This window comes from Lissotriton vulgaris, unplaced genomic scaffold, assembly GCF_964263255.1.
Source record: "Lissotriton vulgaris unplaced genomic scaffold, aLisVul1.2 SCAFFOLD_900, whole genome shotgun sequence".
Taxonomy (NCBI): domain Eukaryota; kingdom Metazoa; phylum Chordata; class Amphibia; order Caudata; family Salamandridae; genus Lissotriton; species Lissotriton vulgaris.
Genome location: NW_028251172.1, coordinates 1 through 6,893, shown reverse-complemented (window position 1 = coordinate 6,893; position 6,893 = coordinate 1).

Here is a 6,893-nt window from a genome sequence, read left to right as displayed (position 1 = left end):
TCTTCTGCTCTCTTTCACCTTCTTGTCCTCCATCTCTCTCTCTCCTCCTCGAGCCCTCCTTCTCCTTCCCGCCCTCTCTTACCTGCCACCCTCTCCTTTCTGCCTTTCTCACACTCTTCTACCTTCTTTCATGCCCTCACACTCCTTCATGCCCTCCCTCTCTCTTCTGCCTATTCCTTCCTTCCTGCCCTCCCTCTCTATCCTGCACTCGCTTCCTTTTGACCTTTCTTCTTTCTTACTCCTGCCCTCTTTCATGCTCTCCCTTTTCTTTCTGCCCTCTCTTGTTCGCCCACTCTTTTCTGCCCTCCCACTCCTTCTTGCACTTTCTCATTCCTACCCTACCTCTGTATCCTGCCCTCTCCTCTTTGCATATGCCTTCTCGACATGCGCCATCACTGCACACAGCCTCTCTACACACGGCCTCTCTGCACATGCCTCTCTTCATATGATCTCTCTGCACAGGTCCATGTGTAGAAAGGGCAAGTGTAGAGAAGGCATGAGTAAAAAGGACGTGTGCAAGGTATACCCCTCTTGACCCCCTAGGATTGTTGTTGGGGTTATTAAAGGGTCCCGTGGGGAAAATAAAAAAATATATATTTTTCACCGTAGAAGCGTTTCCCGGGCCGCGAACTGGGCCGCAAACTGGTAGCGAAACGGGAATTCGCCATTTTGTGCTTCGTTTTAATTGTTTAGAGACAAAAATTATCGCCGCACATCGGCCACAATGCATGAATATCGTTGAAAAGTCAGCGATATTCATGCATTATCCAGCAAATGCTCTTAGCCATGTTATCCACCTTCCATTGGATAACAGAAAGCTGATTGGCTCTCCGGTGTCTGTCAACATTCTAAATAGTCCGGAGCGGCCGCCATCTTATCTCTCGGTAGGATCGAGAGAGAAGAAGAGGTGAAAAACGAAGGGGGAATTTATTGAAAGGGGGCAAGGTATACCCCTCTTGACCCCCTAGGAATGTTGTTGGGGTTATTAAAGGGTCCCGTGGGGAAAATAAAAAAAAAATGATTTTTCACGGTAGAAGCGCTTCACGGGCCGCGAACTGGGCCGCAAACTGGTAGCGAAACGGGAATTCGCCATTTTGTGCTTCGTTTTAATTGTTTAGAGACAAAAATTATCGCCGCACATCGGCCACAATGCATGAATATCGCTGAAAAGTCAGCGATATTCATGCATTATCCAGCAAATGCTCTTAGCCATGTTATCCACCTTCCATTGGATAACACGGCTAAAAACCGCTCTGTGCGTGAGCTTTTTTTTTTTTTTTTTTTTTGCTGCGTGACGTTTGTTAACGTTCGATTCGATGGAAATCAGGAAGTGTTGAACACCATTTTGTCACTGCGAGTAAATATTTTGTTATAAATGAATCCTTATTGATAAACATTGTCTGCGCCATCTTGCGTTTTTGTCCAATGCCACAATTTTGTCGTGCACGGCAGCCATTTTAGATGCCTTGACCAGGGCCACTCTCTGCACGCCGTCGATTCTCAGCATGGCTCCCCACCCTCGCACGCATCTCCCCCACGCAATGGTCACCCCCGCTCTCTCTCTCATGCATGGGCCATATACTTCCCCCATCTGCGCTGCTCTTCTCTGAGAATCACACCCTGTGCCCGTTCGACACCTCCCTTTCACCCTATTCACTACCGCACCCTCTGACACTTCTCTTCCTCTGTGTCCGATTGTCCAGGCCGGACCTAGGCTATCACCTAGCCCTGCGGATGTAGTTTATGGCTCCAGCTGTAGAGTATCCAGACATGCCAACCCTCCCGATTCAGGTGTGAGACTACTGATTTCAGTGCTAGTCTTTCGCTTCCCGATTCCTGCAAGGAAAAACCCGGGGGCATATTTCCAACAACTAGCGGTAATTTTTGTCTCTAACTTGTTTAGAGACAATAATTATCGCCGCACTTCGGCGAATTTTATCGCACATAAACCTTGCTATTAGCAAGGTTTATCGCAAATGCGATAAAAAACGGCCGCAATGCATGAATATCGCTGAAAAGTCAGCGATATTCATGCATTAGTCAGCAAATGCTCTTAGCCATGTTATCCACTTCCCATTGAACAAGCGCATGGTCTTTTAAAGATTTGTGAAGTACTCGGGGTGGCGGTGTGTGTGTGTCCTCTTTCAGGAGCGGGCGGGGGGGCACTGGCAGCAATTTTCAGGCCAGGCAGTGTTCAACACGTGCATCACCCTTTCTCTGCCTGCTATTGCGCTCCATGCTTCGGAAAGGTAAGAAAAAGAACGTGCATTTGAGTTTGAAATGTCCGATCTTGTAGCAGTACACTTGCAAAGCCCACACATGACAATAACCCGATTCAAGGCCCCATTCACCCGATTTTTAAAAAAAATATAGTACTCCAAGACAGTTACATTTTAAAACTTTATTAATATTTAAATATAACGAACGCAACAAAAACTGTAAATATATTTAACCATTTTTTTAAATTAACCAGAACTATAACGATAACAACAACAACAACAATAATATAACTTTTATGCTTAAATTACGCAAACATTTAGCTAATCTGCTAAAGGGGGGAGTCGCCATTTCTTTACAATAATCAATAATGAAAAATCCACATCAATAGGGTTGCCCGTTTTCTCGATGCAGCACTATAGTGCAATATACACAGCACCTGGGGTGTCAAGAGTGAACAGGTCTTTCTTTGTTCCTTAAGATGTTATCTCCGAGAATGCTGATGCATTGGTGTCTGTACACTTCTTTGTCAATTCTGTCAAGATGATAACTGCTTTATAAACAGACGATATCTTTGTTTCGTCATTAGTGTTAAGTGTGTCTGAAACTACAGTGCCCTTCTGTTTTTTTTTCTTCAGGCTCTACAGAGTTTTGTGTGTTGTTCTTTTGAGCGACAATTATTCCAGAGGTTTCAGGTTCACTTGTTTTGTTCTGCAGTGAGTTAACAGCTTTAGAGAGTTCATGTTTATTTGCTATGTCCTGCTGTTCGTGAACTGCTTCAGAGACGTCAGCCTCATTTTTTATGTTTCAGTACATCCTGGACCTGCCCGGCCGCGCCCAAAATGGCGCCGGTGTAAATGGGACTCGTAACTGCTTGTTCTGTACTGGTTGCCCAACCTTGATATCACGAGATACATATGCAGTTTTGAAGCACATGGCGGAGGCTTGTCTGCTGTAGTGGGGCGCCCCTTTATCGTTTCAGTCGCCATTCCGCCCGCTTTTGCTACACTGTGCCTCATCCACCATTCAGCTGTTTACCGCCCGCTCTTACGGCTACAGCATCTCGCTCACCATGTAGTTGAGTTGCTCCCACTCTTGCGGTGCAGCGGTAGGCGGCTGCCACAGGACTCTTAAAATGGCGGCCGGCTCTTCGGATTTGGGCCTGGTCCAGTAAATTGGCCCTGGGACACCTTGGAACTCGGACGCTTGTCTGCCAGGGCTTGGGTTCCATTCTCGAAAGCGTCCCCTCAGCCTTGAAGATTGTACAAAAGTCTTGGGGGCCCTCGACTCCCGCAGGCTTCCGGTGGGGAGCGGCTGCCATGATTGCTTGCGGAATGGCCACGACGGAGCTACGAGATGGTGGTGCTCTCATGGTGACGCCAGCTTCAGTCTGAAACATCCAGAAACAAGGTGGGGCTTTCATCGTTTGGGGAAAAAAAATGTTTTAATCCAATGAAAAGTGTTATTTTTAGGTCACATGACCTAGTCTTACATAATTAGGAAAAGAAAAGTAAAATGAACCAATGAAAAGTTTTATTAACAAGTCACATGACCTGTTATGCTTACGTTACGCGCTGCGCGGCGCGCTCTGGATCGTTTCCGGGAAGCTGCGCCTTGCGCACCGGAGCACTTCCGGGTGCGCTAACGCGTCGCGTCATATGACGCATTACGCGACAAAGCAGGTGCAGTATATAGTCAAAATGTGTCCACCAACCAGCGGTCGGAATTCCACCGCTTTCAGCAGTCCAAAAAGTTCGGTCAAATCTTAAGAGCGGGAGCAACTCAACTACATGGTGAGCGAGACGTTGTAGTCGCAAGAGCGAGCGGTAAACAGCTGAATGGCGGAAGAGGCACAGAGTACCAAAAGCGGGCGGAATGGCAACTAAAACGGTAAAGGGGCGCCCTACGACAGCGTATCTTCAGGTGAAACGGATTGTGGGACAAGGTCCAAAATGAAAGATTCTTCAAAAGGGAAAAAATTCCGCCGGACCCCGGGAGCCATCTCAGGCCTCACCAGGGCAACACGACTTGGGGAGGGGGCAGGAGCCAAGCGCCCCCTCTCAGTCCGCGCCATCTCACCGCCCCTCGGGGGCCTCCTTCAAGCGGTTTAGGGAGGCACCGTATCACATTGTTTTCCAATGCAGTCAGGTCCACAAATGGACCCCACTTACTTTGAATAGTGAAGCTGCAGCAGGTGCAAATAAGGTTTAAACAGTGTTACAAGAACTGCTTAGAACTCTGAAGTATGGCACTCAATAACCAGGACTCATGCCATTTATGTAAGGCAGTGACATGGAAGCAACTCAGGGACAAAAAGCATGAACGAACATTCACGTATGAAAATCTTATTTGGAGAAGGGGTAGAATCCAAACGCCCCCTGCCAGTTCGCGCCACTACACCGTATGTGGAAAATCTGAAGCCATCATTCTACAAACTCTCAACGCTTGTTATCAGTGCATGACTTTCATGCTCGATCGATTGAGCTAGCCGGATCGGGCAATAAAAAGTATAAAATAGTTATGTAAATAGTTATTTAATAAAATGTTTTATTCTGTTTCTTTGGTGGTGTGTTGTGTATATTTATAATATTTGCATAGGGTTTGCCGTTATTTTGGGCGGTGTGGGTGGCGGAGTCGAGCTGTTTTGCAGCCCTCATGGTGTGGAGCTCAATTAATTTCACTATTTTCGTATTTCTCATGAAGGGTTATTCCTAATGTTTGTATTTTACCGAGGTTAAAAAGAGATCGAATTAGTGGTCTACTGATTTTGCTCGATTACTTTTATTTTTTTACACGATTTTTCACTATCTGCAAAGACTAAACAGAGTATTGCGACTTTGTGCTTGTTTGTAAATAGAGAATGATCCAAAGAGAACCAATTGTAAAACAGTAAATGCTTGGATAATAATCAATCAAATGGAGAGACAAGCAGGTACGACGGATTACAACAGGGGTAAAGGTCTGCGTTAACTACCGTTCACTATCTGCAAAGAGAGAGTACTACTAAGAGAAAAGAGGGGAGTGGGGGGGGGCAGCGTTCAAAGCACATCAGCGTGCATAAACACGAAAACGTTTTTACCTATCACGTACTTGACATTTGACAGCTTTTGATGTTTGCTATTAAAAAACCATTGAAATTCACAGAAAAAACCATAGGTTATACTCCAAATATAGTTAGGAATTTGCATTTACAAAACCTTGAAAATTCAATGAAAAAACCATTGGTTTTAGGCCATATATAGTTAGGGATTTGCATTTAGAATACCTTATTTTACTCGCATAAAACCATTGAAATTCCATATATAGTTATAAGCGCTAACTATATATCGCGCACCCGCAATCCACTGCTGATGATGTCACATATTACATCATTCATGACATGGTTAGTGACATCACTGATGACATCACTGATGACATCTCAAATGACATCACTGATGACATCACTGATAACATCTCATTTGACATGACTGATCACATCACTGATGATATCATTCATGTGATAATACCATGAACCTCTTCAGACTCTAATATAACCTTAGATACAATCAGTGTAAACAGACAGTCACTCATCCATGGAGTTACTCACACACCTAGTCAGTTATGCCAAAAATCAATCACACCTCCATTTTCTCAACTATACAGTTATACACACCTTACTTATTCAAACATATACTAACACATATTTACTTTACTCTCTTATACAATCTCTGATACATGTTCACAATGATCCATACAGCCACTCACACATTCACTAGCTCTTATGCACAGTATTTATAGATGTCAACTCTCACATGTACTGTGTTTTACATATGTACTTAATTTGACATGTAGCACTGAGATATCCATTCACTCACTAATACACTCATGCACAGTCAACCGCCCATACAGCTGGTTCCACATGCAGTTTTGAATCTATACATATAGTGAATCAACTACTCACACATCTATGTACAGAGTCACACACCTCCCAGCCACCCATACACACACACTCAGTTTCCCATACAAATACTTGGACAACCAATCAATAACCCATACAGTTACTCATATAGCTACTGATCAACATATGCAGCAGTTTGTAGAACAACAGATATAATGATGCACAAATTAAAACAGTTTAGTCACTAACCCATGCACTCAGTGAGACACATTTAATCACTCACTCATACAGTCAGTCTTGCACCTACTAAATCCTTCATCCAGACACTTATACATCCACTCATTCTTCAATATGTAAAACATATTTTAACTTTACAGAAACATACAGTCACTGGATGTTGTAATCAGTGATGTCATCAGTGATGTCATTTGAGATGTCATCAGTGATGTCATCAGTGATGTCACTAACCATGTCATGAATGATGTAATATGTGACATCTTCAGCAGTGGATTGCGGGTGCGCGATATATAGTTAGCGCTTATAACTATATATGGAATTTCAATGGTTTTATGCAAGTAAAATAAGGTTTTCTAAATGCAAATCCCTAACTATATATGGCCTAAAACCAATGGTTTTTTCATTGAATATATATATATATATATATATATATATATATATATATATATATATATATATATATATATATATATATATTACCTACTGGCGGTCGCCAGTAGGTAGTTATAGTTAGGATTGTTTTCCATAGGAAATCCTCAACATTCTATTTGGAATATCTTTG